Source organism: Aquarana catesbeiana, linkage group LG03, assembly GCF_042186555.1.
Source record: "Aquarana catesbeiana isolate 2022-GZ linkage group LG03, ASM4218655v1, whole genome shotgun sequence".
NCBI lineage: Eukaryota > Metazoa > Chordata > Amphibia > Anura > Ranidae > Aquarana > Aquarana catesbeiana.
The window spans coordinates 455,217,231-455,229,587 of record NC_133326.1 but is presented as its reverse complement, the minus strand read 5'-3'; the positions used below and the strand labels follow the sequence as shown (position 1 = coordinate 455,229,587).

General features: G+C 37.3%; 1 protein-coding gene across 2 annotated transcripts in view; it reads left to right on the top strand.

Annotated features, from left to right (window-relative positions):
- GABRG2 (gamma-aminobutyric acid type A receptor subunit gamma2) overlaps positions 1 to 12,357 on the top strand; it is a 364,630-nt gene that overhangs the window by 88,956 nt on the left and 263,317 nt on the right. The gene's annotated exons all lie outside the window — the stretch shown is intronic.

The window sequence follows — 12,357 nt, the reverse complement described above, 5'->3', positions numbered from 1 at the left end:
GCTGAATTCATTACCTGCAATTCTCCACAGCTGTTATATATAAAGATTCCACCTTTATCATTAACTTGCAGGTGTGCAGAAGCCTAGGTTTACATTGGAGCGATTTGTCATGCGATTTGAGAGATCAAATCACATGACTATTGGCAGCAATGGCACTGTTCCAATCCATGCAACGTTTTATTTGTGGCACCGCACCAATTTGCTATAGTAGTTCCTGCACTACTTTTGCCGATTTCAATAGACATTTGTTTATGAAGCCACACGGATGTCTATCAGGTAGCACCTGAAATCACGCTGACCTTGCTACTTTGAAATCGTGCTACTTCAAGTGAAGTAGCGCGATTTCAAAGTAGCATCAATGTGAACCAGGGCAAAGAGATTAGTTTTTTGGTGCACAAATACATATTGAAATAAAATATAAGAGATATTGCACTTTCCCTAAACCACCACCCACAAAAACTAAAGAGAAAGAAAAGTAGAAGAAAAAAAAAAAAAAACACACACAACAAAGCTCAATAATGTAGTTTTATTTTACCAACAGATAAAAAAAAAAAAAATTACATTCATTTACTAGCTTCAAAAAACTTTGGACAGGATATATGGTGCTACATTTAGCAATGGGATTTTAAGGAGAGGGGAGATTTAGCCTGTGACACTCTGGTAGAGTGCGATCTGCATGTGAGTGTATCAAGCAGCAGCATGGAGCAGCATGGAGCTGAATGTGACTGACCAGTATACTAACAAATGCGATCTATATCTAAGGGAGCGTGTGAGTGGTATAAGTGTTTTTTTATGTGATTCAAAATCTGTTTGATATTTGTGCAATGGTGTCTCTTCACAATTTTATTTTCTATATGGGGAAGACCAGCAGAAGCTTTAAAACAACTCATCTATGCTGGCGGCTGACTAGAGACAAGCCGCTCCACCACATACAGACTCATTTAGCCTGGGCTTAAACAGAGGAGGAGACCAGCAGAAGCTGTAAAACACTCATCTATGCCGGCGGCTGACAAGCCGCTCTACCACTGACACAGACTCATTAAGCCTGGGCTTAAACAGAGGAGGAGGTATCATTTCTATCTATCTGGTGGACTAATTAGTATGATTTAACTTCAATCACACATTTATATATATATTTTTATTTTTTGTTATATCAGGAATTTTATTAGTACTCACTGGTAGAAAGCTTTGGGAAGTGTATAACAGGAAAATCACATAAAAGTCTCTGACCACAGTATTTCCAGAATTTATCCCTGTATATATGTATGTAATTTAGTTGTCTCAGTGTATTTGTAAACAAGAGCTACTATTTTACAAAAGTTTTAAAAGTTTACAATGTTTCACTAACTATAGAAGTATATTATAGGCACGAAAGGCAGGATTACACCAAATAGATAATACAAGCGCATCACTTTATTTATTTATTTTTACTAAACTGTGTGGTGTCATTTAATGATTGCAGCTGTATTACCTTTTCACAATTCACACAAATAATTATATTGCACTTCAGCGCTTTAGGAACTTTTTAAGGGATTTTAAGGGCCCTGCTCATAGGAGCTTACAGTCTAAAATTTGACAAAACCTTAGGGTGGACACAGCTTTAATTTCAGTGTATAACAGGCAACACATCACATTTTTGTCTGCAAGATTATAGAAACATACTTAACAGTCATTCTTACAAAGCATTCCAACATAATATTACAAAAGACTTATTCAAAACACCCACCACCAGCCCACACATACATACATCGGTGACCATGTTCTGCTGGAAGCTGCATTTCTGTGTACACGATTAAACGAGATCAAAAAGAGTAGGTTAGCAGATGCTTCCAAACGATGTTTGCATGATCAGACAGGAACAATACACGTACAACATTGACAGCATGGCCACATAAACCCACTTTTGATTGAAAAAATGCACAAGAATTTCATCAAATCTCCCAATATCATTCCTTCTCCCCCACAAATCACAGCATAAAACCTGACCTTCGCAGGCCAAACGAACCCCCCTACTGTAGGCCTTTATTAAAGAGAGGTTGTATTGTTAGCACACTGACACACCCAATAGAAGTACACGCCCACCAGTATCTTTCAATCTGTCTTCTCATGTATGTCTAAAGTGATTGCACCTGATGAGCAGGAACACATAATAGTATTGGCAACTGTGTTAGCTCTTGGCTATGTGCATCAAATCTCCAACTACAGGCCAAAGATCAAAGTCCATTTGCATCCATAAGCATATGTACCTGTGCAGTGTAAACCCTAAAATTTGAAATGTCCAAGTCCCTGGGCATGATTAGTGCTAATAAACATTAACATCAGTTCCTGGCTTGGAAGCCTGAGCTTCCAATCTAAAGTCCAAAATTAATTTTCTTACATTAGAACCTATTTCATCAGGAGACAAATAATATGCCAGCATGTCTTTGGATTGTGGTGAGAAACCAACACAGGGAGAACATATAAACTTCAACACAAGGATTAGCATGTTGGGGAATTGAACTAACATCCCAGGTGCTGCTAGACAGAATCTGCTACCCACTTAGCCACCAGGCAGCCTCACACATGTTCTCTGCATCTCTGTGGTGTGAACCAGCCCTAAGTCCATAGCCATGCTCAGTGTCACAAGCAATATACAATATTTTGGCCTAAGTATTGGGATGCCTGCCTTTAAATGCATATGAACTGTAATGGCATCCCAGTATTAGTATTGGGTTCAAAACTAATTTGGCCCACCCTTTGCAGCTATAACAGCTTCAACTCTTCTTGTCCACAAGGTTTAGGAGTGTGTCTATGGGAATGTTTGACCATTCTTCCAAGTGCATTTGTTAGGTCAGGCACTGATGTTGGACGAAAAGGCCGGACCTACAGTCTCCTCTCTAATTCATCCCCAAGGTGTTCTGTTGTGTTGAGGTCAGGACTCTGTCCATGATAGTCAAGTTCCTCCACCCCAAACTCCCTCATCCATGTCTTTATGGACCTTGCTTTGTGCACTGGTCCAAATGATTTGGTGGAGGGGGGATTATGATGTGGGGATGTTTTCAAAACGTTGGGCTTGGCCTTTTAGTTCCAGTTAAGGGAACTCTTAAGGCGTCAGCATACCAAGACATTTTGGACAATTTCATGCTCCCAACTTTGTGGGAACAGTTTGGGGAAAGCCCCTTCCTGTTCCAACATGACTGCACACCAGTGCACAAAGCAAGGTCCATAAAGACATGGATGAGCAAGTTTGGGGTGGAGAAACTTGACTGGCCTGCACAGAGTCCTGGCCTCAACCCTTTGAACACCCTTTGGCTGAAATAGAGTAGAGACTGTGAGCCAGGCCTTCTCATCCAACATGAGTGCCTGGCCTCACAAATGCACTTCTGGAAGAATGATCAAACATTCCCATAGGCACACTAAACCTTGTGGACAGCCTTCCCAGAAGCTGCTCTAGCTGCAAAGGGTGGGCCAAATCAAATTTTAACCCTACGGACTAAGACTGGGCTGCCATTATAGTTCATGTGTGTGTAATGGCAGGTGTCCCAATACTTTTGGCTAAATAGTGTAACTGGAAAAGACTTACAATGGTGGTGGAACCCTCCTACACAAAACTACTACATTTAGACATAGTTATAGGACCTGGGCGATAAGACAACTTCTCTACATGGTTGGGATTTGAATCCAGACCCTCAGGGATACTAAGCAGAAGTTCTAACCTCTAATCCACAGAGCTGCCACCTGTGAGAGCCTCCTACACATAACTACACATAAATACACATAAAAACACATAAATACTGCATTTCTTTGGACATACAAGTGATGGAATTACATTACTCAAGAGTTATTCTGTGATATTTGGTGTTTTTTTGTGGGTGAGAGTAGAATATTACCCTCAAATTTTTGGGAATTACATTTTGCTTTCTGATGTTGGTACACATATCACATTTTTTGGGCTCAAATTATGAATATTTGGAAATAATAAAAAGCACAAAAAAATTTGATTCATTTTAAATTTGCATCAGCAATGGTATTGTTTGTGGATTGTAAAGACACCTGTGTGAGTTTGGGGTAAAGATTGTTGTGAGATTGAGAGTAACAAGTGAAAGTGACAGAGAAAAATATATTTTACCAAAACATCAAAACATTCCACATTCTAATATTCTTAAAATCAAAATATTTTAAGTAGAAGCAACAATGTTGCAAAGGAAAATTTATTTCACAGAAAGATACATTTCATCTCAACATTAAAAGTTTTTTTGTGAAAGTTACAATTGTTCCATTAGAATCAATGGCTGAAACTTCATTTGGACTAAAATAGAGCAGATTTTCACTTTAAAAAAATGCTCTCTAATTAGCTCTCATTTTGGTATTTACTATAGCGCTGGCTAAAAAGACACTTGAGTTAAAATGAGAGTTATTTTTAGGTCTGAGCATGCTCAGTTGTGTTGGTACCTAGTTGTCCAAAACGGGGAATTTTTCACTTCTCAGACTTTTAAAGATATTTCAGTGTAGAAATCACTTTTTCACACAGTTTAAAAGCAGATTATCTTTAAATAATATACTGCATATTTCAGTACCATTTAGGCAATTATATCATGCTCTGAACATTATTTCCATGTGCACTACTCCAGGTTTTAGTAGAGTAAGGGTTTGGGCGCTATTTTGGTTTCAGGAAACTATAGTAAATTCGATTTTGGGAGTATTTTCTCACCAGCGCTATAGTGAATACCGTTTTCGCACTAATTAGCGCTAATTACCGCTAATTAGTGCTAATTCACAGTAATTAGCGCTAATTAGCGCCGCAGCTCTATAGTAAATGACCCCCACTGATTTGGGTAATTTTCACCAAAGAAATGTGGCAGAATATATTTTGGCCTAAATTCCTAAAGAGCATTTATTTATTTGCAAAATTTTATAACAGTCTTCATTTATTTTGAAAAAAAAACCCAATGGGGATTAAATACCACCAAAAGAAAGCTCTATTTGTGTGAACAAAATGATAAAAATTTAGTTTGGGCATATGATTTGTCATCAGCATGACAAATCATTTGTGATTGTTTTTAGATACATATTCTGTTTGATCAAAAATAAAGTGATGAAAAAAAAAAAAAAAACATGTTACATGTTAAAAGTGTCCAAAACAAGTACAGTCATTTGTTTATTAGTGTCGGTAAGGTTTAGGGCCCCTGTCAGATGTTTACAGCTATCTGAGGTTCAGTTTGACAGATTTTCCTTCACTTCCTTTCAAAGTGGCATAACTTTCAATATAAAAAGGGAAGGTAAATCTGAGAAAGATAGCAATACAACGCTGAGAGGGATTCTAATTTTATTTTACTGTTAGTGATTTTCCCTTAGTTCCTGTCTAGTGAACCCTTTATCACCAGGGTAGTAAGTGAATGGAAATCTCTCTAACAGAGACTTAGATATTAGTAAAGACCCAAAGCTTCCAGATCATAAACTAACAAAACCTTTATGTTCATGTCAATCATTTCACTCTGGAAACCTCCCAAAGTGTCTGGTATGAATATTGAAGAGTGTTCTAAGGCTTCAAAGAGAACTAAAAAGAATAATAAACTGACGAGCGGGACAACCTTGTGGACCATACCTCTACCTTTCTACCCTTTTTCTTCTTTCTCTTTCCTTTTCTCCACCTTACGATTAAAGCTCATTATCAGAATTTATTTGACCTATATACACTCTACCTGTAAACAATATGTATAGTAGGTATAAATCATTTAAATACCTACAAAAGTAACTAAGGAAATTATATATATCTTTAATTTAGGTTTACATGAACCCAATGTTTAATATTTGAAATTTCATGATATTTACCTATATAAACCCTACTGTAAAACAATGAGCTTACTTTATAGATCCTTGTAAACTTACTTTATGTATCTTTATAATATTGTATACTCAATAAACTTCTTTTGACAAGGAATATTGAAGAGTGGCACTTTCCTTTTGTTTTTTTGGGGCGGGGGTAAATTCCCCTTGGCAGCCATATCCAACCTTAATCAAGGATAAAACTCTGGTATGTATTTTTAGGGGTAAGCACACACTTTTTTTTGCATGGGGTCCCTCTTTTACATCTATATCAAACCCTTACCTAGGATAAGGGTCTGGTGCATATAAAGAGAATCCCCAGCTGCTTTTTACAAACAGGAAAGTACTTCAGAGCTGTTATTAACCAGCAATTTAAGAATTTATCTTTCACATTTGCTATTGTAGGTTGTTTGCATCATACAGATGCCTTACTTCACAGGCAGGCTCAAGGTGTCCCCCAGAAAAGTTATTAAAAGATATTTTAAATTTTTAATGTTGCTCTAGAAGGGTGATTAAAATCACTGGTACATGTTCCTGGGCAGTGTTTGGCTCTATATGCTATTTGCTTGACAATTCCTCCCCTATTAGCATAGAAAATGGCCAATACTGTTTTTTTTAACATTTAATTCACATTGATTTCAGTGGGGTTGTGATTCCTCTCATCCTTACCTTCAAAGAGATGCTATAAACAGGCTAGTATTCAAGTAGTTAAACATACATTTAGTGATATGAAAATCATACACAGTTTACCTAGTGGGCTGTAGCAAGGATTGTTTCTAAAAATAAGCACATAATGCACATGAAATGTTATATCGCCTTCTGCCATAAACTAAATCTGAAATTATCCTAATCCTATATTTATATAAAAGTATTACATTTTCAGTTTTGGCTTTCTAATAGAAAAAATAGCTACTTGATATATAAATAAACTAACACCCAAATGTGCCAAGGTTATAAATATCTCATTGATGGCTTATTAGGTTGTTGGGGGAAATTAGTTTAATTATATACATTCATAAATTCACTTGCCTAATTATATCCCACACAGTTAGGCAATAATTCAGTGTTATTTTTCTCCATAAAACGATACCTTCAGTTTACTAATTTAAAAGAAGAAAGTAAAAACCATTTGGGGGAAACTTTATCTGATGATAACCTTGTCTGCTCCCTTTTGTTACATATTGTATATATACAAAAATATGTAGAGTAGCATTCTCTGAAAGTTAATGGGTTACAGCTAGATATCTGCAAAATATGGATGCTATGGGCACTGTGGTAAAAGGTGGCCCAGCCGTACATTTCTTCAGATCATTTCCTACCATAAGGAACTGTCTGCATTGTCCAAGACCACATTGCCTGTTGTACTGCGTGTACTGTCAGAGCTGCTTGTTGTTGATCTATTCTTAGCCAAAGCTTGCTTGCAAGTACTACATGCAATACAAAGCTGATTTGTATTGCAGATATAACAACTAGAACCTTACTGTGTTCTAAAAACAATTTTGTTGAAATAAACATAAATTATTACTATTTTCAGTATTATTCATAGCTTGTCTTTTTATCTGCATATATGGTATGTGCTGACACTTTTTCTCACTGTAATGTATAACATGTAACATATATAATTCATGGTGTTTTTAATCAGTAGGCTTAAACAAAATCTAACTAGAACTGCTTAAAATGTTTGTAAAGGATTGTTCTGTTAAATAACAACTATGTCTATACTTAACTGCTCCATCCAATAGAATTTCACAGAGCGACACTGATCCTCACCTTTTCAGGTCCCCTGCCGGCGTTCCTGGCTCCTCCTCTCTTGCTGGTGCCCCCAATATGAAACCAATCCTCATGGGGACACTCGTGGGCTTGCTCCTGAGAACCGCTGCTGCGTCTATGGACTTGGCCCTGCCCCAGGCTCCCTGGAGTTGATTGACAGGACTGGGAGCCAATGGAATTGATTAAGGTGAAAAACTTTAAGGCTTTAGAGGCACTTTAAGAACTACCTCCCAAGCCGGGTCCTAAAATTGGTGGTGTAATGGTCAAAGTTAAAAAAAAAACAACTGAGTTACCTTTATACTCCGGGAATGATTGGAAGGAATTAGGAGTAATGAATTCATGATGCATTAAGAGGTTGGCATTTGACCAGACTTTAAATGATTTCGGATATATCCATGCCGGGTAGAAGGCAGGATTTTTGAAAAAGGATAATAGGGGGGTTATGTTTTGATTGTAGTTGATTTTTAGTTTTCAGACTGTCCCAGAGAGATACAAAATATTTAGTTATAGGGTTACTTAGTGTATGACGGTCTTTAGGTTGGAGCCATAATAAATTAGAGATTGAAAGTGGATCACATTCTGAGGCTTCTATTAGTACCCATAATGGGATTTCCTTTAATGTATGGTACTTGGTGATACTGGCCAGGTGGGCAGCTTTGTAGTAGCTGGCAAATAATGTACATGCCGGTATGCATGGTTTGATAGGGCCCCAAACAAATTTTGATACCCTTTGTTACACCAGTCTTAGATAATAAGATGGGATAGAAATTGGTAGTACTCGAAACAGGTATAATAACTTGGGCAAGATGGTCATTTTAGTTGCATTTATTCTTCCTATCCAGTATAATGGGAGTTGTGACCATTGTTTTAATAATGTCGTTATTTGTTTTAATAAGGGGGGTAGTTGGCTGTGAATAGATCTGTATAAGAGGCTGTTAGGTGGATTCCTAAATATGTGATAGACTTTCTGCCCATATAAAGGGGAGTGCAGCTTTTGCTGGAATCAATTCTGCATCAGTTAGGGAGATATCAAGAGCCAGGCATTTCTTAGGGTTAATGGCCAGGCCCAATATTGACGCAAACCTACTTAAAATAGGCAAAAGATTAGGGCCTGAAATTTGTGGGGATGACAGGAAAAGAAGGATATCATCCGCAAATATGCAAAGTTTATGCTGCAGACCTCCTACTTCAATGCCAGTAATCGTAGGGTTGGTCCTAATAAATTAAGCTAAGGGTTCTAAAATAAGAGCAAATAAGAGAGGGGATAGTGGACATCCCTGCCTTGTACCTCTTTCGATATTGAATGATTCAGATTTGTATCCTGCATATTTTATGTATGCCATAGGCTTATTATATAATGCTGTTATCCGTTTTATAAAAATGCGAGCCAAATCCCCATTTTTGTAAAGAGTATTTCAAGTAGGGCAATGTTGAATGCCCTACTTGATGTCCAAAAAAGAAAGCAAGAAGGGATATGACGTTTTTTGGTGATATGTGCCATAAGTAACGCCCTGAGCACATTATCACCCGCTTGTCTATGCGACATGAAACCTACTTGATTGTATTAAATTACAAATTATTTGGTTAAGGCGTTTTGATAAAACTTTTGCTAACAGCTTAATATCCAGATTAAGCAGAGAGATGGGGCGATAACCTGTGCAGGAGGCAGCATCGGAAAGGGGTTTCGGGATCATGCATACTATTGCCGTCAATGATTCTTGCTTGAAAGAATGGTCATTCAACAGTACATTAAATGCGTTGGCTAAAATGGGGGATAGAAGTTCTGTGAATGTATGCTAATATAGAGCCAAATAACCATCCGGGCCTGGTCTTTTATTTGTCTTTAGTTCTTTAATAGAGGCAGCCACTTCCTCTGTTGATATAGGTTTTTCTAAAAGTGCTTTTTGATCATGGGATAAGTCTGGTAAAGCGATATTAGAAAAGAAGGAATCAACTTCAGTATCATTAAAATTTTGGGTTGATTTGTATAAAGATGCTAGATGTGTTTTGAATGTATACACAATTTTGACTGGGTTGCTAGTGTAATTGCCTTTCAAACAAATTGGTTTAACTGATTTATTTATTAAATTTAGTGCTCGTGCTAGATAAGTGCCTGGTTTGTTGGTTTTTGTATAAAAATTATGTCTAGTGCGTTTATAGGTTTTATCTGCCGTTTCCGTAAGAAATAAGTCATATTCTATATGCGTTTTTTCTAATCGGGATTCCGTGTTGGGTGACGGATTGTTTTGAAATGAAATAGATGCAGCATTAAGTCGTTTTCTAGTTTTTGGGCAAGAATTTTATGTTCCCTTTTGAATAATGCCATTGGTTTCTGTATATTGCCTCGCAATACCGGTTTGTGGGCTTCCCAGAGTGTAAGGGGGGATATATCTGGTGTGTTATTGTGCATCAAATATTCTTTTAAAGCCTGCTCAACTTTCTGGCATTATGATGGATTTTTTAGCATTACGTCCGGTATATACATAGTAGGATCATGTGCCTTTGGCATAGCGGAAGCTATGGTTGTAATTACCGCATTGTGGTCTGACCATGGAATGGGGAGTATATCAGATGCGAGTATCTCAGGTATCATACCAATAGTTAAGAAAATATGGTCAATGCGGGAGAAGGATTCGATGAGGGTGTGAAAAGTAAGTGTATCTTTTTTTAATTGGGTTGTTTTCTCTCCAGGTATCAACCAAGTTGTACTTGGAGAGGAGTTGAGAAAATGATAATTTGGTTGAGGTGAGGTGTGTAGGGTGATTTGTGAAGGAATGGGAGGATAACCTGATTAGAATCACCGCCTATAATCACTGTTCCAATTTTGTGTGTATTTACCACTTGCAAAAGGTGTGAGAGGAAAGGGGAGGGATTATTGTTAGGAGCATAGTATGAGACAATAGTGACTGCCGCTTCGATCAAATGTTCCCGAAGTATTATGTATCGTCCTTCAGGGTCTTTGATCTCTGATAATAAAGTGAAAGGGGTGGATCGGTGGAAAGCTATAAGAGTTCCTCTTTGTTTGGAATTTGCAGAGGCTGCAAAAATTTGCGGGTAAAAAGGGGACATATATTTAGGAGTGGATTCATTAGTGAAATGTGTTTCCTGGAGACACACAATATGTGCCTTACGTGCATTGAAAGTGTGAAATGCTTTGGTCCTTATTTGTGGTACGTTTAAACCCTGAACATTCAGGGATAATACGTTTAATGGTGCCATGGTAACTGACTATAAAGAGTGGACTTACCAAGAAGTATACAATTCTGGGTTGGTGGAACGACCTGTGTGAACTTAAAAGGTTTAGGAGAAAAAGAGGTCTCGTAGAGTCTGAAGTGGAAGAGAAAGAAAAAGCAGAAGCATAAAAGGTTAACATATATATAGCTTGATTTGAGCCAAATAGATATGCAAAAAATTTTAAAAAATCCAAAAAATTCAAAAAATTCAAAATTGGCCCGTGATAGGGTATGTGGATCCCTATTAGGGGAAAAATCATCTTCGTCGGATTCCCACACCATATGTGTGGGTGAACGAGGTAGACCAAGGAGGGCGCATGGGTCATCCGCATGCAGGAAAAAAGCCCTATATTGAGAGCATCAATAAGATGGTTTCAGGTAGCAGGTAATTCGATAAAGGTAACTATTCTAGGTATTCCCATGTAGTTGCCTAAAGAATATAATATCTTAGTTAACTGGATCTATTATTTGAAGGCAATTTAGAATAGTAGTACCGAAGGAATTAATAACTGGGTTAAACCTGAGGTAATAGATAAAATTTTAATAATTCTGAACTATTTCATATATATTGCAATGGTATGCCTAAGGCTGTTACTATTTCTATTAACTCTGTTCATATTCGAACTAATATATTCGACAACATTAAAAAAGTAATGTTATATCGGGTCGAATCGAGTGAGGCTATTTGAGATAATAGGATTGTAAGAGGCTAATGGTCAGGTAAAGGGATTGTCAGTCTTCTTCTGACCCCTAATTAGCCTGAATGTTTGCAGTATTATGCTACTAGTCATTTCCTGACCATTTGTGAAGCTAAATCACAAAAGAATAAAAAAAATAATAATTTATAAGAAAAAGCGAAAAAGCACAAAATTTCCAAATAGCCTCTTAGGGGTTATGTAAATAGGATTAATTCGCAAGTCACTTAGAGAATTTGAAAAGAAGGCATTGTCGCTGGTTGTGAAAATAAGTAAAATTCCTACGGATTCATATGTTCAACCAGGATATATTTATCTCTTATACGTTAAATTGACTGAAATCACTATGAGTTAATGTTTTCAATCCATGAAATCTTCTTGATCCAAAGGAGTGGGGGCATATCTTATTCTTTTGTGAGAATGATGGTTCCCACTATTCTTTGTATTTTGGGGTGTGTTGCTTGTTGGTGGAGATGGAGCTGCTCTTCTGCGCTGTGGGGAAGTGTAGATTATTTCATGCATCAGGTGAAGGTTTATTAGGGTCTGTTGCAGCTCTTCAGCTGTTCTAGAGGTGTATCTCTTGCCTTGAAAAGTGAATTTGATGGAGAAGGGGAATCCCCATTGGTATACAATATTGTGGCATTGGAGTTCCAGTAATTGGGGTTTCATTGAGCGTCTTTTGGCAATAGTAAGCTGGGATAGATCCGCAAACACCTGGTACATGTAACCTTGAAAGATTAAATCTTTTTTATCTCTGGCCACAGTCATAATTTGCTCCTTTGAATGGTAATAGTGGAATTTTACAACTATGTCTCTTGGGGGACCGTCTGTTTTCTTCGCTGTGAGGGCTCGGT